This window comes from Chrysochloris asiatica, unplaced genomic scaffold (assembly GCF_000296735.1).
Source record: "Chrysochloris asiatica unplaced genomic scaffold, ChrAsi1.0 scaffold00143, whole genome shotgun sequence".
Taxonomy (NCBI): Eukaryota; Metazoa; Chordata; class Mammalia; order Afrosoricida; family Chrysochloridae; genus Chrysochloris; species Chrysochloris asiatica.
This window is the reverse complement of record NW_006408661.1, coordinates 1,637,000-1,658,636: the sequence shown is the minus strand read 5'-3', so window position 1 is coordinate 1,658,636 and position 21,637 is coordinate 1,637,000. Positions and strand designations below refer to the sequence as shown.

Below are 21,637 nucleotides of genomic sequence, written 5' to 3'. Positions count from 1 at the left end.
ATCAACTATCAACACTCACAAAAGCAGCAGTCAAGAAATCAAAGGACGTATTGCTGTAGGCAAATCTGCTGCACAAGACCTTTTTAAAGTGTTGAAGAGCAAAGATGTTAGCTTGAGGACTAAGGTGTGTCTGACACAAGCCATGGTATTTTCTGTAACCTCATATACATGTGAAAGCTGGACAGTGAATAAAGAAGACTGTAGAAGAATTGATGTATTTTAATTATGATGTTGGAGGAGAATATTGAAAGTGTCATGGGCTGCCAAAAGAACCAATAGACCTGTTTTAGAAGAAATGCAGCCAGAGTGCTCCTTGTGCTAAGATGGCGAAACTTCGTCTCTCATACTTTGGACATATTGTCAGGAGGAACCAGTCACTGGAGAAGGATATCATGCTTGATAAGGTGTAGGGTCAGAGAAAAAGAGGAAGACCCCCAACAAGATGGATTGGCCAAGTGACAACCTTGATGGTCTCAAGCGTGGCAATAGTAGTGAGGTTGGCGAATGATCAGGCAGTGTTTCGTTCTGCTGTGCATAAGGTCATTATGAGTCAGTTCCAGCTCAATGGCACCTAACATCAACAACAACAGAATACATAATTTTGTGTCCGTTTGTCATGTCGGCAATGGTTATTGCCCTAAATGTAGAAGTCCATCGATTAGCCTATTCAAAAGTCAAAGCCTTCCAAGCAGTCAATGCCCTAAGTATAGATCTAGGACATGCCAGAAAAAAACCTTTGGGAAAACAGGGCTAGTCTGGTAGCATAGTGGTTACAAATCGGGCTGCTAATCTCACAGTCAGCAGTTCAAAACTACCAGCTCTTCCATGGGAGAAAGATGAGGCTTTCTGCTCCCATAAAGATTTACAGCCTCAGACACCCTATGTAGGGTCGCTATAAGTGGGAACTGACTCCACAGAGCATAACAACAACAACAACATAGATTATTTGCTTTTATGGCACAATCATGGATATGGGGCATCTAAGGGCTATGTTGTTTTAATCTCTCAGATAATTCTAAATTAACTGAACAAAAACTGAAAAATGTTAAGGAATAACTTCTGATGCAGCAAGGAGGGCTCCTTTGAGCAGATATCGAAAGCTGGTTATCTTGGTTACCTAATCTGGAGGGGCTATGCAAATTAAAAGTAGGAGGGTCAGAGTTTATATTGTGATAAGAATTTTCATATGTTGCTGTATTCAATGTTTACCTTGTTGTATTACCTTTTGTAAAACTTTGTTTTTCATGAGCTTATTACTGACTAATACAGTAATTCTTTTGTAGATATTTATTAGTAAGGGAGCTACTCTTCACTTGGAAGTTAATTGTCAAAGTCTCTTCTCAGAAATTGAAGATTATTCAATTCTGAACTGCAAATTATGTTCAAGTCTTGTTTTCCCACTTAGCTGATCTTATGCTTTATGGGAGTCTATACTGCTGCTTCATTTTGGTCTGTTTCAACCTGACAGCAGATTTATTAATGACCAGGCCAACACACTCCTTGCTGGACTTTATGATTACCCAATGCATTTGCCAAGGCTTCAAGTGATTTTAATGAGTTTCCTTTTCACCAACTGTAGCCCAACTCCCTTGCTTCTTGATGTTTAGTGCCGTGGAGTCGGTTCCGACCCATAGCGACCCTGCACAGGGTTTCCGAGGCTGTAAATCTTTACAGGCGCAGAAAGCCTCATCTTTCTCCCGTGGAGCCGCTGGTAGTTTCGAACTGCTGACATTAAGTTTCTCTGCCCGATTTGTAACCACTACGCTACCAGAGCTTCTTACTTAGGAGGATGAAAATAGGTAACTCAGATGAATTGTTATTCCAGTGTCAATCATATAATGGATATTAAACAAATGTTACTGTGCCATATAAATTAACTATAGAATCCTAGCCAAACATTGGCCCATTTTTTTCCATTCTCATACACAGCATTAGAAGAGTTACCTAATCATCCTGCTTCACAATGTGCAATCCTATGGCCTTATTTCAAGTTCTAGTTTATTCCTCACCAGCTAGGTAACATTAAGAAATGCACTTTACTTCTCTTTGTTCAGCTTCCCCTTTTGATTTTAGTCTTAACATTGTTGTTGTTGTCATGTGCCTTCTCGTTATTTCTGACTCATAGCAACCCTTTACAGGGATTCTAACAAGAGGCTGGTGGGTTTGAACTGCTGGCCTTGCACTTTGCAGTCTAATGCAAATCCTACAGTCACACCAAGACTCCTAATCTTAGTACTGGACATATTTATTTCATTGAGTTATTGAAATTTCCTCATGTGGTGTTCTAGTGTAAGTATTGGACTGCTAAGTGCAAGGTCAGCTATTTCAACCAATTAACCACTCCTTGGAAATCCTATACAGGGTAGCTATGAGTTGGAACTCACTTGACGGCACTTAACTATTATTATAGAGTTGTTTATTTCTTTCTTCAATTTTATGTATTTTGAGACTCTTTCTTTAGAAGCAAAGATATTTATTATGGCTGTGTCCTCTTGCTCAATTGACTCTTTAATCACGATATAATGTTTTGTTTTTTTGTTGTTGGGTTTTGCCTTACAGTTCATTAGATCAGAAATTAATGTTGCCACTCTTGCTCATCTTTGTTTGCTGTTGGCTTGATATATTTTTCCATCCTTTGAGTCTCAGTTTATTTCTGTCTTTGCATATAAGGTATGTCTGTTGTAGATACCATATTATGTTCTACTTGACTTCATCACAATTTGGAAGTTCTGTAACTACACTATTCCTCATTTTTTATTGCTGTTTTCATTAGAACAGATGTCTCTTGATCTTTATTTCAAGTCTCATAATTTTGTTTTCTTTGGATATGTCTATATCTGAATTGAATTCTGAGTGGTGTTGTCATGTATGTTAATCTCCGGTTGTTGCCTATTGATTTTCTGTCCAAAGAATGCCCTTTAGTATTTTTTGTAAAGTTGGTGTGTTTATTAAAAGTTCCTTTAATTTCTGTTTATCTGGAAATGTCTTAATTTCACCATCATATTTCAAAGACAGATTCATCGCTGACTTTTTTTTTTTTTTTTTTCAGAGTTTTGCATATATCCTTCTCATTTCATTCTTGCCTGCATGGTTTCTGCTTAGAAATCATGGTTGGGTCTTATGGTTTCTTCTTTGTAGCTAACTTTTTGTTTTTTCCAAGCTGTTTTCAGGATTCTTTCCTTGTCCTTTGTTTTGGAGAGTTTTATCATGCTCTATCTTGGTGATTTTCTTTTAAAGGTCTCTTCTGTTTGGTGCTCATTCAGCTTCTTGAATGTCTATCTTCTCATCCTTTCATGCCAATAGGAAAGTTTTTTTCCAACAGCTCATTGACATTTTTTTCTATGTGATTTTTCATTTGACTTTTCCTGCTCCAGAATTGTCATCACAGGTAAATCATTCCTCTTATGATTAGTAATGGAGGTGCAGTGGCTCCATAAGATCAGCATTGGACTGTGTACCACAAGATTGGCATTTTAAGCCCACCAGCTGCTCCACAGGAGAAAAATAAGGCTTTCTGTTCCCGGAAGTATTTGAAGCCTCAGAAACCCTATACATTGTCTCTATGAATCAGAACCAAATTGATGGCATTTAACAACATTTACAACGGTATCCCACATACATCTTAGGCTTCTTTTTGTTAGTGTTTCTTCTTCATTTTTCTTATTGCTCTTCTAGCAGACTGATATTGAAAGCTTTATCCTTAAGCTCATTAATTTGGCCTTTTTTCCTTTTCAATGCATTAACCATTTCTGAAATCTTAGTACTAACCTTCTCGATTTCTATTTTTAGATTTTGTATTGTTGCTACTTTTTCATTTATTTTGCCTCTATCAAGAGTGGCAACAGTAGCGGGGTTGGCCCAGAATCAGGCAGTGTTTCATGCATATAAGGTTGCTATGAGTCGGTACTGACTCAATGGCACCTAACCACAGCAACATGCTTATAATGTTTTCTTGAATTCCTCTAAAGTTATTTTTTGTGCTTTTTTTTCTGTGTTCTCCTTGCTTTCACCTGAAGCTTTCTTGGTCTTTCTTTCAACCCATTGAAGATACCTAAAAATAATTCTTTTGAATTATTTATCAGGTAGTTCTAATACATTTTCTTCCTTATGAATGTTTTCTGGCTCTGCTACTTGGTCATTTGTTTGAGCCTCTCTTTTTTGTTTCTTTGTATTAACTGAAATTTTCTGTTGTCTTTGAGATATTGTGATGTTGTTGTATTTAATTGATGACTGTATGTTGATTTTATCTTAGGATCTCACCAACTGACTTCTGCATGGTGTGAGTAGAGATAAGAAGCATGTACACAGTTCTTCATTTGTCATTCATGTAGCTCAGTTTAGGATGGGTTTGGCTGGTTTGGGTTATTATCTTTTGGTTATCAGGTGGCATAGGAGCTAATATTGACTCTTGTTCTGTAAATGATGCTGCAGAAGGCACAGTTATGGCAAAAAATTGATAAGAAATAAAAGAAAACTGGCATCAGGATGTAAAAGAAATTAATAACTAAAAAGAGAAAATAGGGAAAGGAATAGAACACTGTGGAAAAGAAAAATTCAAGCACTTCTAAAAAAGAAAGAAAAAAAATATTTAAACAAAACTAGGGGAAAGGAAGACAAAGAGAAAAAGAGACCACAGAAGAGTAAAGAAAAATCAAGAGAAGGAGAAAAGAAAAAGAAAGAAGAAGAAGGAAAGGGTTTAAAAAAAGAGAAATAGAAAAAAAGGAAAGTGTAGATAAAAAGGATCTAAAACAAGGAAAGGGAAAGAGAAGAAAGATAAAATGGACAAAAACAATGAAATATCTATCCATAACCTTCTGAGGTGGGACACTCCCATTTGAAAGGACATACAGACCAGTCTGGAGCAGCTAAAGAAACAGAAGATACTTCTTAAAAAAAAGACCAACAGGAAAAACAAAAACCAAAAATGACAGTCTGACTGGCTACTACATAAACAAGCAAGTTGTTTGATGAGAAGCCATTAAGGCAAGCAATCAAGTCCTTTCAGGACAAACCCTTCTCCAAGACTGAAACTCACAGGAAACACACAAGCAGGTATGTAAGCTTGTTGGCAACTACATTGATCTACTTGTTAGTGGAAATGGGGAAAATGCAGCAATGAAGATCTGGGCTGCGTTTGACCTTGTTGCATAGACTCCCGATAACCTTGAGATGTGAGAGAGAAGAAGAAGGGCTGGTTGGTCTGAAGCATAGTAAGACTTGAGGACTATTGAACCCAGGGACAAGGATGATCTACTCTGTAAACCTTCACTCAATTCACAATAAAAAGTTTATAAAACAAACCAAAAAAAAAGAGAGAGAGAGAGAGAGAAACTAGGGCAGGAGTCATATCTAGAGAGGAGAAAACTTTGGAAAGCAGGGGCTTTAGCAGACAAGGAATCAGGAGATGGGAGAGGGAAGGATTAGATCATGGGGTTCCCAGCCACAGATGGACGTTTCTGTAGGTCAAGGTGTTGGCTATGACAGGGCACCTAATCAAGAAATAGTTTGTAGTGACCCTAAAGATAATTCATGCCCAGAAATCATTTTCTGGGCAGCTAGCTATGAGAGTTCCTGCTAGTCTAGAACTGCCTTGAACCAGCTGTGTAAGTTTGGTGGGTCTTACAGAGAAGTAGAGCTCTTTCACATCCAAACTCTAGTATGGAGCACTGGGACCCTGATTTCCCAAGTCTGGTGGCTCTGACCTGTGTTAGAGCAGGGGCTGTGCAGGAGGTGGATGAGTAGGGACTGGCCCTACCTTTGGTCATCAAAAGCATGCAGAGAGAAAGATAAAAAAGAACAATGTACTTGTCATCAGACTCCAGTGTGCATCTGTACCATCAAGCTGTCCTCTATTTTCAATACTGCTTGCAAAAGTTTCAAATGTTTCCACCAAGTCAGACCAGGCTACCTGTTACCCATCTGCTCCTTTTGTTTTCCTCCTTGAATGAGCATCTTGTCCTAGTAAGTATTCAATCCACTTTCCTTTCCTTTCCTTTCCTCTGAAGTTTAGGGTTCCAGAATTATCTTATTTGTCTGTTTCATTTGATCTCTTGTATCTTTGTTGTAGCGCATCCATGCAGCATGTCTGCTTAGTCCTCCATCTTGTCATTGGGTTATTGAGATAATTAAATGTGTTAGTCCATATCAAGTTCTTAAAACAGTGTAATGTCGTATTTATTCATAAATTTACAGTGAATAGGAAATTAGATAATGAATCATGTGGAACCAGATAAAGTTGTTAATATTTAGATATGACAAGTTAATGTATTTTAATAATACATAAAGATCTTAGTATAATGGTTGCCACCTATTATGCATTTAGTAAGTGTTGGTTCAATATAATAAAATTGCAAGGATGTCAATGATTTTTTTCTGTGGCACATAGACATTTGAGTAGGAATTGTCTAGATAACATCTAACAATAACAACAACAAATGTTGACTGTTATCATTAATCAGAACGTTAAAGGGAAGAACCACAAAAAACACCAGTTTTGCTGTGCTTAAGTGACTCTACAGATTCTTCCCACTAAGTCCTCTAGTGTTGAGTTTCAGATGATGCTTTTGTAGTAATAGAATATTGGATCTATCTGGTATAAGTTCCTCTAGAAAGGGATTTGTGCTGCAATTCTTGAATTCAATTGCTAACCCTGGATAAAAAGAAATAAACCTCCCTTAAACACAGTTTAACAGAGGTTTGGCCAAGGTCTTGTCTAGAAGACATAGAAGTGCTTTGTACCCCTTCTCTTTTATCCCCAGTGCTCACTGAGATTATGTAATAACAGAAATTCTTTCTGGTTTGGGACATTTCCAGTTTGTGTTGTGGTAAATTAGGGTTCCAAGGGCAGCTACAAGAATTCAGTTTAAAAGCCCCTTCCAGTCCCTGTCTCTACTTGGCTCCTGATCAATCACTCCCTTGAAATTATGATTAAATAATTTATGGCTTTGGTGTGGATCAAGAGAGAGAGTAGGTGACAAAATCTTTACAAGCTCTTTCATAAAGCTCAACTAAGCACATATTGGAGGCCTATTGAGGCACTGTGGAGTCCTGGTGTGGCATTGTGGGTTAATGCACCAGACTGCAAATCCATTTGAACTGCAAGGTCAATAGTTCAAGCTCACCAGCTGCTCCTTGGAAACCCTATACAGGGTTGCTATGGGTTGGAACCAGCTCAACAACATTTAACAACAACAAATGAGGCACTGTAGGATAAGCACTTGACAGCAAGTTTGATTTGAACTGCAAATTTCATGGTTCAAACTCACTAGTTGCTCCTCAGAAACCCTATACAGGGTCACTATGAGTCAGAACCTACTGGACAGCACTTACCATCGACAATGAGCATATATAACTTCAGTTTGATATCAAGAAAATGTGATACCGTCTTCCCTCAGAAACAATGCAACCTTCACCAGAGCCAATGAAAGAAAAATGGTTAGAGTAGAAGGTGCAAGGAAGCTTGATAAACAAGCTCCTCCTGCAGCCATTCATGACAAGAACATCAGGAAATATCTGAAAGGGTTTGGGATAATTTTTTTTTTGAAAGTGATTATAGTCATCTACATTAATGCTGTGATTTATAGAACCTGGATGCTAAAGATACTTTATTCAGGTTTCTCTCCCTGGTTTTAAGCAAAACTGAATGAAAATATCTGCAGTGTTTTGAAAATCCTTTGAACAAAAGAGGCTAGATGAGGTAATTATCAGTGTGGGAAACTTTTCTTGGTAAACAACATGAACATTTTTTGACATAAAAATATTTTTATTAAATAATTGAAAAACTGAAAGAAACACCTGGAGTTTATAAATCAAAGTCACCATATGGCATAAGACATTTGTTAATAAATTTATATAAGCAGAACCTTAGTAATGAAACTTTTTTTTTCCCCACTTTAGTGCAGTAGGAGTCCTCGTGTAGCACTGTAGATTAATGTGTTGGACTGCAAGGTTGGTTTGAACTACAAGGTCAGTGATTCAAGCTCACCAGTCACTTCTGGGAAACCCTACACAAGGTTGTAACTGCACTTAACAACAACAACAGTGAAATATATATTCAATTTTGGTTTTCTTATCCTATAACACTTTCTTACCCAACCTTTGAGTTATTATATTATAAACAATAGTGATTTAAACACTGACTTGTGATTTAAAAAAAAGTCCATTTTAAACATTGACTTGTGATAAAAACACACAGCAGAACAAATTAATGAGGCATGAATGGCAACAATAAATGATGAGTTGAGGCAGGAAAATAATCAACAGATATGTTTTGACTCAACTCTTGATTGAAGCTCAGGGTTTTGTGTTGATTCTTTGAGGTATTGGAGGCAATAATTTGTCGTTGATACAATGGTTGATTTTCAGGCACTTCATTGTGTATAGCTTAAAGCATCAAATGTTCTTTATTTATTTATTTTTTTCATTCACTTTCCAACCTCTTGGAAGAGAAAAATTAGCAACAAAAGCAGGATCAGAATCACTTTCCAAATCCTATTATTTTTGGCAAGAAAAGGTATAATTTTTTATTTCAAGACAGGTACGACATCACTAACGCTACATCATGAACACCATCCTAGATACAGACTGTCTTTAGGCCAAATGTCAAATGTTCCAGCCTATAATTACATCCCAAGTATTTCATCCTGATTAATTCATATACCCTAACTTAAATACAGGAGTCCTGGTGTGGCGCTGTGGGCTAATGCGTCAGACTGCAAAGTCGTTTGAACTGCAAGGTCGGTGGTTCAAGCTCACCAGCTGCTCCTTGGAAACCCTATACAGGGTCTCTATGGGTCGGAATCAACTCGACAGCACCTAACAATAACAACAACAACAACCTAAATACATGACTTCCAAGTGCAGAAATATATTTGCTAAAATGTATATGGTGGTGGCCCGATACGTAACCACTACGCTACCAAAGTCATATATACATATATATATATAAAGAGAGAGAGCAAGAGAGTACTGGTGTGACAAATTTAATACTTTTGCTAGACAAAAAAGCTTTGGGAGGCAAACCCAGTACAAAAGGAATGTACGAAAACTTTATTAAAAACTGAAGTTGTAAAATATTGAGGCCATTTTCTTGTGCCTGTAAACGTGAGCCATTTACTATTAAACAACTGACTGTAATACTGCTATACTAGGTAAAAATACACCTACAGAGTATTTCTGAATGTTGATATATGAATATGGATGGGCTAAAATAAAAAGGAGAATTTAAGGTTAGATAAATTAATGTAGAATATCCAGCATGATTAGTACAAAATTTATGTATAATGCAAGTGTTTATAAATGTTTTGGTAGAAAATTAGCAATTTATTGTGTAAAAGATGTTTCATATTGCACAGAAGTGATTACCAATGACAATAATTTAAAAACAGTAGTCATTATATTATAACTGTCTCTCATATATAAAATAATAATTTGTTACCTTCCAAAACAATGCCATATGACAATCTGTCAACCTTGTGAGCTACTGATTTAATTACACACACACTACTCATAATTTAAACATGCTGCAGTTAATGTACTATAAGCATAGGTTTTAGGGAATTAAATATGTTGGAATCATAACTTTATACATTTTAGTGAAAACACTTTCATAATTAAAAATAGAGTTTTATATTTATTTTCACAAAAGTCTCTGTATCTTTTTCTCTGCCTGTTCCTTAGGCAAAGTTCATAAAGCACAATTTGAAATATCTAAAGTGCCAACTATTCTAATTAAAATAAATGAGGATTCTACTTATACTGTTTACTGCAATATATTGTAAAGCATCCAATTAAAGTAAATACACAATTTGCAAAAATAGTCTTTGATATTTCATGTACTTATTTAGAAGTATTGATTTTTAAATTTATGTTCAAGAATGTACTTTTCTTATTTATTCACCATTCCATATTTTTCTACTAAATATTTTATTATGAAGTAGTTTAAGCAGGAATTCATAATGTATGCTATTTTCACATTTGCTTTGTACTAAAACAATACTAAAAACACTACTATTTATTCAACCACATGTGTTTTAAGAGACTTTGTATAAATGATATTGTAAAATATAAAAAAAGCCATTATTTGAGGTTACAAAGTCACTAGAATTCTGAATGGCCACAGGAAACTATGGAAATGACTTTGGCATTTTCAACCCCAATTAAGTAATTTTATTAGAACTCAGCCTCCTGTTACACTGATTTAGTAGTGGTGAGTCTCACCTCTCAAGTACTGCACAATTTTCTGTCTCAAGAAAATGGTTCTGTGACTGGCATAAATTGTTTTTAATCCAAAACAACAGTAAAAGTCCTCCAAATATTTTTCACATACTTCTTGAAAAGTAAAATAATTCTCTATAGTAAATCCTCATACTAGGCAAATAATAATATATGAGAATATTTTCTAATGTATAATGATATGCTGTTTGGTCTCTAATGCATTTTCATTTTATAATTTTATAATTGTGATTATAAAGTAAATTATAACATCTGAAATGTAAAGGTGGACATTTTACAGCAAGGAAGGGAGTGATTAACTTTTCAGTCCAGGAGTGGAGGGCCCTGGGACCAACAATGGACAAGAGTGAAGAACGGGACCCTACCCAGAGAAGTCATGACACCTGAGATGGAGGCAGAGATGGTGATGCCGAGAGATGGAGAGGCTGGGGACTTGAGATCCAGAGAGGGAAAGGGGCTGTGTGCTGATGACCCGGGGGCGGGGGGAAGGTGGGCAGGCTTGCAGGGTATACCCTTTGGTTGGTTGATGATGCATGAATGGGATTGTAACTATGAAAAAATATATGACAGAATGAATACAAAACCTATGGTATCCCATGTAAACTATCACACAATTCACAAAATAAAACATTTATTAAAATATGTACATATAACATCTGATTCATTTTATTCCTCATGAGGAAAAAAAAAAAAAAACTAACTTTATGTGCAGCATATAAATTAAGAAAAGAGACATTTCAAATAAATAAATGGTTCCTTGCAGTTCAGGCAAATGTATAATTATAGTATTAACCAAGATTTTCTAACAAATAAGTGAAATGCAATAGATGAATATTTTTATATCAACAGTGAAGATACTATCTATATAGAATTTCGAGTTGAATAAATAAAGCAAACTAATCACTAACCAGACTACTCACTGATAATTTGATAGTAATGGTCACAATAAGATAAAACAGAAATGATTAATTTTGTCATAGTAATGTGAGAAAGACACTTTATCTCCCCAGAAAGTGACTGTCAGCTGTTGTTGTTAAGTGCAATCATGTCAGTTCCCACTCATAGCACACAAAACTGTTAAAAATCCATTCCAATACTTGAGAAAGAGAGAAGTGTAAACAACACATCAAGAAATATTTATTTTATAATAATAAAAATTTAAAAAGACAAATAAAAAACTAAACTTTGAGTAAGAGCAGTGAGCATACGTGGTGTTGATGATTGGCAGTGCTGCTATTATTACTCCATTTCTTTTGAATTACTCTTTAAATAGTTCAACCTGTACATTACAATTATCAGTCTGGTTACTGCTGTGAGAGAGGGTTCATTTTAATTGAAGTGTTACCAATGCCCATCTGAGTTATAAAAGACAGAAGCCAACAATTCCACCACTATGAGGTGACAGTGTTGGGGCAAGTAGCAAACCAATAGTCAGGAAATTACGAGGAAGTTACAGGACAAAGATGACTTTGCTATTAATTGCCCTTGAGTTGTTTCAGACTCATAATGACCCTATACAGGATATCTGAGGAGTAGCTGGTGGATTTGAACCACCAACGTTGAGGTTAGTATTCCAGCGCTTTTCTGGAGCCACACCAGAACTCCAAAATTATCTTTAGGGGCTTGATAAATTCTCTACATATCCTGAGTCTGAGCTCATGCATACTGGAAACTAAAAGGGACAGAACTGCCTCTATATGACTGGACAAGGGAAACTGTTACATACAGTGGATGTACACAGAGCAAGGCACAAAATAAACATCCATGTTGACTTTGTAGTTGTTGTTAAGTGCCATCAAGTCTATTCCAATTTACAGCAATCCTGTATAGGATTTCTGAGGAGCAGCTGGTGAGTATGAAATGTTGACCTTTGCTTATCTTACATTGCCACACCAGGACTTTAAAATTGCCTAAATTTTGAATGTACTTCCTAGTCCAAAGAGAGATTAATAAGTAAAAAGTAGAAGCCATATTGGCTGAATGCATTGGAGTACAACCTCTGAACAATGGATGCTCAGGAAGCAGTGAGAGAATGTATTTAAAAAGCTGAAGGAAAGAAAGAAAAGAGGAATAGAAAAAGAACAACAAAATGAAACAGGGTCAATCAATAGATATAAAACCAACAAAAGAAATTGTATTTCAATAAATCTGTCTTTTCAAAATGCAGGTTAAATAGATGAACAAATAGAGAAAGAGAGAGACAGTTGATAGTGGACTTACATAATCACTAAATACTAAAGGGAGATCTTTGGTTTTGAAATGAGATTAAATGGCTATTCAAACCCCAAAACAGAAATAAAGAATGCCTGAAATAGTAAATATACAGGTTAACATAAAATAATCTATAAAATTCTAGAATAAAATAAATCAGAAGAATATTTCCTTCTATGGTGGAAGACTTAATAAAAGTAGGACTTTTCTGAGATGATAAAATGTTCTGTATCTTCATTTAATTGGTATTCTTTTGCCTTTTGTGAAATAGCCACAATAAACCTAGAAAAATATTTTGTTTTATAGATGGAAGGATTGCAAAAAAATTATTCAAAATAAGTACTTGAGACTTTTGGTCTGGAAAAGTAGCACAGATTTCTTTCCACTAGATCATTTTCACTAAGCACTACTATACTCCCTGTACATGACACTCACTAAGCACTACTATAATCCCTGTAAATGACACAAGGAGCATGTGAGGATGGCACATGCATGAGCAGTGTTTTGTTCTGTTGTGCATAGGATTGATATGATTTGGAACTGACTGGAAGGTACCTAGTCAGTTGGAAGAAGTGCAGCCAGAGTGCTCCTTGGAGGCCAGGATGGCCAAACTTCGTCTCTCATACTTCAGACATATTGTCAGGAGGAATCATGTTTGGTAGGGTGGAGGGTCAGAGAAAAAGAGGAAGACCCCCAGCGAGATGGATTGACAAAGTGGCAGAATCAGTGGGCTAAAGCGTGGCAAAGATAGTGAAGTTAGCCCAGGATCAGGCAGTGTTTCGTTCTGCTGTGCATAAGGTCATTATGAGTCGGTACCAACTCAATGGCACCTAACAACAACAACAAGAAGGTACCTAACAACAAGGTAGTCCTTTTTGTGGCACTGTAGGATAAGCCTTTAATGTCTAACTGCAAGGTCAGTGGTTCAAACCCACCATCTGTTCCTCTGAAACCGTATAGTGGGTCTATATGAATTGAAACTTACTTGACGCCACTTAACAACAGTAATAATGTGGATTTCTAGTGTAGTGCTGTAGAATAAACACTGAACTTCTAACTGCAAGTTCAATTATTTAAACTCACTAGACATTCTTTGGAAAAACTATACAGGGTTGTTACGAGTTGGAACAAACTCAATGGCTATTTTTTAAAGCAACATCATTGATCTTGCCATTAGATGCTGTCCATTTGTTGCCAACTCATAGTGACTCTATGCATTCCAGAACAAAACACTGCCCAGTCCTTCACCACCCTCACAATTATTGTCATGTCTGAAACCACTGTTGTTGTCCACTGTGCCAATCTATCTGAATGAGGTTCTTCCTCTTTCTCACTGATCCTCCACTTTACCAAGCATGATGTTCTTCTGCAGTGAATGATCTCTCCTGACAACATGTTCAAAGTATGTGACAGAAAGTCTTCACATCCTCCTTTCAATTTGCACTTCTTCCAAGATATATTTGTATGTTTTCTCTAGTATTTGTTCATGGTACTTTCAGTATTCTTTGCCAACATCATAGTTCAAATGTATTGATTCTTATATTTTCTTTTTTATTCAATGTCCAGTTTTCACATGCACATTAGACATCTTTACTCTTTACTACTTTAAAGAGGTCTTTTGCAACTTCCTTCCCCAATACATTAGGTCATTTGAATTCTTCATTATTGCATCCATGAACATTGATTGTGGATGCAAGTAAAATTAAAACTTTGACAACTTCAACCTTTTCTTCTTTTACCATGATGTCTATTTATCCAGCTGTGTAGGTTTTTGTATTCTTTACAGTGAGATGTAACCCTTTCTGAAGATCTAGTTGTTGACCCTCATCAGCAAGTGCTTCAAGTCCTCTTTGCTTTCAGCAGGAAAAGCTGTGCCATCTGAATATTGCAATTTGTTAAAAAGTCTTCCACCAATCCAGTTGCCTTGTTCTTCTTCATATAGTTCAATTTCCCAGATTATTTTCTCAGCATACATATTAAATAAGCATGGGGAAGAGATAGTACTCTGATACATACTTTTTCTGATTTTACACAAGCCAGTATCCCCTTGTTCTGTGAGAATGACTGCCTCATGGTCTATGTACAGGTTTCAGAAGAGCACAATTAAGTATTCTGAATTCCCATTCTTCTCAATGTCATTCATACTTTGTTATGATCCACACAATCAAATGCCTTTGCTTTGTCAATAAAGCACAAATAAAAATATTATTGGTATTCTTTACTTTCAGCAAGAGCTGATGTCAGTAGCAATACCACCATTTCATGTAATCTTCTGAATCTACTTTGAATTTCTGGAAGCTCCTTGTACTACTGCAATAATTGTTTCTGAACTATCTTCAGCTAGATTTTGCTTGCATGAGATATTAACATTTTCTATTATTTCCATATTCCTTTGCAATGAATCTCTTCCAATTGATTGGCCAGGTTCTGGTATCCCAGAGTTCTTGTCATAGATTTCAACTGAGTCTTCCGGAAGTTATGGCGCTACATTCTTCATATAGTCTAGCTTCTCAGAAGATTTTCTCAGAATACAGTTTAGATAAACATGGTGAAAAGATACAACTATGACACACATGTTTCCTGACTTAAACCCTTGTTCTGTTTGCAACGACTTACTCTTGATCTATGTGCAGTTCTGAATGAGCATGATTAAGTGTTCTGAAATCCCCATTCTATTCAATATTATTCATAGTATGTTATAATCCACACAGTTGAAAACTTATAGTGTCAATAAAATACATTGTTGTTGTTATTGTTAGGTGCTGTTAGTCCTTTCCAAATTATAGCTACCGTGTGCACAACAGAATGAAATAATGCCTGGTCTTATGCCAACATCACAATTATTATTCTTGAGTAGATTTTGCTGTCACTGTGCCAATCCATCTCATAAGGGACCTCCCTCTTTTTCACAGACCGTCTACTTTACAAAGTTGAAAAGAAAATATCAAAGAGCAGTTCCAATAGGCACACAAATACTATAATGAAATGTGCAAAAACCTGGGGTTAGAAAACAAAAAGGAAAGAACACACTCAACATTTCTCTAGCTGAAAGAACTGAAGAAAAAAAATTCTAGCCTTGACTTGCAATACTGAAGAATTCTATGGGGGGAAATATGTCCAAGAGTGTTCAAGAGCAAAGATGTCAGTTGAGGACTAATGTGTGCCTTACCCAAGCCATGGTATTTTCACTAGTCTCATATGCATGTTAAAGTTAGAAAATGAATAAGGAAAACCATAGAAATCTTGATGTATTTGAGTTATTGCATTGCAGAAGAATATTAAAATACCATGGTTGATAGAAAAACAAACAAATCTGTGTTGGATGAAGTACAACCGGAATGTTCATTAGAAGTTAAGATAACCAGACTTTGTTTCTCATACTTTAGGTGGTTATCAGGAATGACAAGTCTCTGGTAGAATCCTTCAATATTCCTAATCAAGGTTTGACTTTTTCTTCAATGCTTTCATCTTGAAAAATAATTAATGTTTTCTTCCCTTTTGTTTTTCTTAGTCCAAGTTTTTGCACATTTTATTATAATATTTTATTTTGTCTTCTGGAGCTGACCATTGAAATTTTCTGTTCAACTCTTTTACATCATCATTTCTTCTATGCATTATAGTTGTTCTATATTCTTCAGTAAATTTCAGAGAATCTTTGGGCACCCACTTTCATCTTTTATTTTTTTCCTTTCATTTTTAATGACCTCTTGCTTTCTTCATGTATGATGTCATTCTACAACTCCTCGGGACTTCCGTTATTAGTGTGCAATGTATTCAATCTCTGTTTTTGCAATTTTCTTTTTTTAATTATGGTGACGTATACTCAATATTAAGGAGCTTAGGTAGCATAGTGGTTATGAATTGGGTTGCTAACTGTCAGCAGTTCGAAATTACTAGCCGCTCCGCAGGAGAAAGATGAGGCTTTCTGCTTCCGTTAAAGATTTACAGCCTCGGAAACCCTGTATAGGGTTGCTATGGGTCGGAACCGGCTCGACGGCACTTAACAACAACAACATACTCAATATTAAGGAACTCTGGTAGTGTCGTGGTTACGAATCGGGTTACTTATTTCAAGATTGGCAGTTGGAAACTACCAGCAGTTCCGCTTCAGAAAGATGAGGCGTTCTGCTCTCGTAAAGATTTACAGCCTCGGAAATCCTGTTGCAGGGTCACTATGCGTCAGATTCGACTCCATGGTACATAAAAACAACAACAACATACTCAGCATTATACTTTGGGTCTCATAGATTTGTTTTAATTTTCTTCAGCTTCAATCTGAACTTGCATATGAACAATTGATGATCTGTTCCATAGTAGGCCCTTGTCTTATTATGACTGAACTTATTGAGCTTCTTCATCATTTCTCTGACAGATTTATTCAGTTTGACTCCTGTGTGTTCCATCTGGTGTGGTCTATGTGTGTATTAATCATTCATGTTGTTGAAAAAGGATATTTGCAACTGATAAATCATTGGTCTTGAAAAATTTTATCATGTAATCCCCGGTGTCATTGTTATCACCAAGTTCATATTTTCCAACTGCACTCCAATAGAATGGTAGAAAATGTTTGCTAGCCATATATCTTATAAGGGTTTAATATCTAGAACATATAAAGAATTTCTTTAAATCAACAACAAACAAACCTTAATTTAAAAATGGAAAAAGAACTTGAATACATATCTCTGCAATAAAGATATATAGTCAATAAGCCAATGGAAATATGCTAATTGTTATTAATCATCAGAGCTATGTAAATCGAAATCACAATGAAATAGTACTTTGTATCCACCACAATGGACTCTGGTGTGGTGCTGTAGATTCAGTACTGGATTGTGAACCATCGGGTCAACAGTTTAAACCCACCAGTTGCTCCTTGGAAACCCTATTCAAGGTCATTATGAGTTGGAATTGATTCGATGGCACTTAACAAAAACAACAACAACCCACCAGGTGATTATTATCATCAACATGTGCAATAACAAATGTTGTTGAAGAGGTAGAGAAATTGGAAACATTGTGTATCACTGATGAGAATGTAAAATAATGCAATCACTGTAGAAGACATTTTGGGAATTCTGAAAAAATTCAACCTAACAACAACGACAACTATTACTTTGCTGCAGCTGTTTCATGCCATGGAATCGATTCTGACTCACAGCAACTCTTTATAGGGTTTTTGGGGAGCGGCAAGTGGGTTTGAAACATCAACCTTATCCTACAGCACCATACCAGGATTTCCTTATGATCCAGTAATTCCACTTCAGAAAATTCTACACAATAGACTTAAAAACAGAGACTCAGACATATACTTTTATGTCAGTGTTCGTGCAGCACATTTCTTAATAGCTATGGTTTAGAAACATCCCACTTGTCCATAAGTACAAGATGTATATATGCACACATAGATACACAAAGGATACATCAAAAAGTTTATGGAAAAATTGAATTGAAGATAATAGTCTTTCTACAAACTTCATTTTGTTTTATTTGTTAAGTAACTTCATATTTATACATACACAGACCTACAAGTAAATATTATTCAGTCAGGCAGACAGATGAAATTTTGATACTGTAACACATATAAGGTTTGAAGATGTTTTACTGAGTAAAGTAAGTCAGACATAAAAGGACAAATATTGTTCAATCTCATTCATGTGAAAAATCTTGAATATGTAAGTAAGTATATAGAGACAAAAGTTTATGAGTAGTTATCAGTGACCTGGGACGAGGGTAGTGTGAATTTATCACTAAAGTGGTACTGAATTTCTATTGAAATAATAAAACATAACCAATGTGAGATCAAATTAAAGTACATATTGTTGTTGTCAGGTGCCATCGAGTCAACACCGACTCATAGCGACACTTTGCACAGCAGAATGAAACAATGTCCGATCCTGGGCTAACCTTACTACTGTTGTCACATAAGTACATATTGTTGTTGTTGTTGTTGTCAGGTGCCATCAATTCAGAACCGACTCATAGCGACCCCATGCACAGCAGAACAAAACAATGTCCGATCCTGGGCCAACCTCACTACCGCCACCACACTTGAGTCCATCAATGATGCCACCTGGCCAATCCATCTTGTTGGGGGTCTTCCTCTATTTCTCTGACCCTCCACCTTACCCAGCATTACATCCCTCTCCAACGATTGTTTCCTCCGGACAATATGTCCAAAGTAGGAGAGCCAAAGCTTAGCCATCCTGGCCTCCAAGGAGCACTCTGGCTGCACTTCCTCCAAAACAGATCTATTGGTTCTTTTGGCAGTCCACAGCACTTTCAGCATTCTCCTCCAACACCACAACTCAAAGGCATCAATTCTTCTACGATCTTCCTTATTCACTGTCCAGCTTTCACATCCATATGAAGCTATTGAAAACACAATGGCCTGGGTCAGGCGCACCTTAGTCCTCAAGCTGACATCTCTGCTCTACAATATTTAAAATGTTCCTGTGCAGCAGATTTGCCCAGTGCAATACGTCGTCTGATCTCTTGACTGCTGCTTCCACGAGTGTTGATAGTTGATCCAAGAAGAATGAAGTCCTTGACAACTTCAATCTTTTCTCCATTGATAAGAATGTTGTTTATTGGTCCATTGGTGAGGATTTTTGTTTTCTTGACAATGAGATGTAATCCATATTGAAGGCTGTGCTCTTTGATCTTCATAAGTAAATGTTTCAAGTCCTCTTCACTTTCAGCGATCAAGGTTGTATCATCTGCATATTGCAGGTTGTTAATGAGTCTTCCTCCAATCCTGATGCCACGTTTTTCTTCATAGAACCCAGCTTCTCGTATTATTTGCTCAGCATACAGGTTGAATAAGTATGGTAAAAGAATACAACCCTGTCTCACACCTTTTCCCAATTTTAAAACATTCAGTGTTCCCATGTTCTGTTCAAACAACTGCTTCTTGGTCTAGGTACAGATTTCTTAGAAGTACAATTACGTGTTCTGGAATATTCATACTTCTCAATGTTGTCCATAGCTTGTCATGATCCACACAATCAAAAGCCTTTGCGTAGTCAATAAAGCACAGGTAAACATCCTTCTGATATTCTCTGTTTTCAGCCAAGATCCATCGGACATCAGCAATGATATCTCTCTTTCCACGGCCTCTTCTGAATCCAGCTTGAACCTCTGGAAGTTCTCTGTCAATGTATGATTGTAGCTGTTTCTGTATTACCTTTAGCAAAACTTTACTCACTTGAGATATCAAAGAGATTGTCTGATGATTTCCTCATTCTGTTGGGTCACCTCTCTTTGGAATGGGCATAAACATTGATCTCTTCCAATCAGTTGGCCAGACAGTTGTCTTCCAAATTTCTTGGCAGAGATGAGTGAGTGCTTCCTATGCCGCCTCACTTTCCTGAAAGATTTCAATTTTGATTCCATCAATTCCTGGTGCCTTGTTCTTTGCCACTTCTTTCAATGCACTTTGGATTTACTCATATAAGTACATATAGTAATATTAAATGCTGTAATAATTCAGATTTGAACAAGAGTACCCATACCCTTTATCATCTGAATATTTTCATAGAACAGAGGAATCTAACGTTGGTCAGCAAGGAACTTTGGTTGCGTAGTGGTTACAAATCAGTCTATTAACCTCAAGGTCGTCAGTTCAGAACTACCAGCCATTCCAAGGGAGAAAGATGAGGTGTTCTGCTCCCATAAAAATTTGCAGCCTCGGAAACTCTATGCAGGGTCACTATAAGTCAGAACCGACACCATGGTACTTAACAACAGCAACAAAATATTGGTCAGCAGTTTGAAACACCAGTCTTTTTAAGGAAAGAAAGATGAGGCAATCTGCTTTCATAAAGATTTACAGCCTTAGAATCCCTATGGAGCAATTCTACTCATTCCTATCAAATCACTATGAATTGCATTAATTGGATAGCAGTGAGTGGTAGATAGACAATGGTAGTTTTGACATAGATGCATAACAAAATATGTGGGGAAGAAGCTCAACAAATGATCTACCCACAGCAACTTACAAATCAATAAGCTGGGTTGCATACTTTTCTAGAAAAATGTGGAAAGCAAACTTGAAAAGTAGGTTGGGATTATGTTGTAAGAGCTGATAGTCAGACTAAGAAATCAGGACTTTGAATTCTTTCACTCAGATGGTCCGACTTGACAATGTTTCCTTATTATTAAATGCAAAAAGATGGATATAGAAAGATCAACATGGTAGTTATAAAAGAAGAGATTGGGAGGCAGAGAGAGGTATTTTCAGAACAGCATAGGCATCAGAGGATGCCTGTTGACCAATTCCAGAATCTTCAAATCAAACCAAATGTTAGGCTTAAATTTATGAGCATAAGCATTCCCAGATTTTGACAAACTCACATGCATAATTGAATATCTTGTGACCCCTGACTCAACTCAGACATTCTTCAGTGACTTTGCATATTTCTCTCCCATTTTACTCCCAAGGTTTATGAAACATGTATTTTCAGGAAATTTACTTTCATATACATCTTCCAACAATGTAATTAAACTTGCAGTTCAGCTGCAGTATATATTTTTAAATACTATACTATACACTATCATAAAAATGTTATGCATAGCACCATCTGTTGGCTGAGGTATCTTTAACAGATGAAAAATGTTTTTATGCAAATTGAAATAGAATATCATTAGAATGTTTTATCAGAGAAAGGGAAAGCATAGTTTTAATTTGGATCTGAAAGGGATAATATTTATAAAAGAGGGCTTCAAAAAGTTCATGGAAAAATGGAATTTAAAGATAATGGAGTTTTCCACAAATTGTTAAAGCTTCCTAGTATATGATGACTCACTAAGAAGGAAACATGAAAATTCAGATTATTTGGCCTTTACAAAGAGTAAGCATCAGCTACGACAAATTTATCTTGCAATAATTTACATTAACCAGATATGATAAAATGATCAAAGAGTTATAGAAATGGATTTTAGGCACACAAATCTCACTTAAAACTGGAATACATAGTGAATATATTCAATTTAAAGATTAAATACAAAGTATAAGAATATTATGAAATGTCAATACTAATTAAGATACAGCTAGAAGATTAAATTGGAGCTCTGGTAGCGTAGTGGTTACGAATCGGGTTGCGAACCTTAAGGTCAGTGGTTCGAAACTACCAGCTGCTCCGCTGGAGAAAGATGAGGCTTTCTACTCCTGTAAAGATTTACACCTTCGGAAACC

The 21,637-nt window shown here is 36.2% G+C and overlaps 1 pseudogene; it reads left to right on the top strand.

Moving 5' to 3' along the window:
* The first annotated feature begins 625 nt into the window (after positions 1 to 625).
* LOC102825788 overlaps positions 626 to 21,637 on the top strand; it is a 34,288-nt pseudogene continuing 13,276 nt past the window's right edge.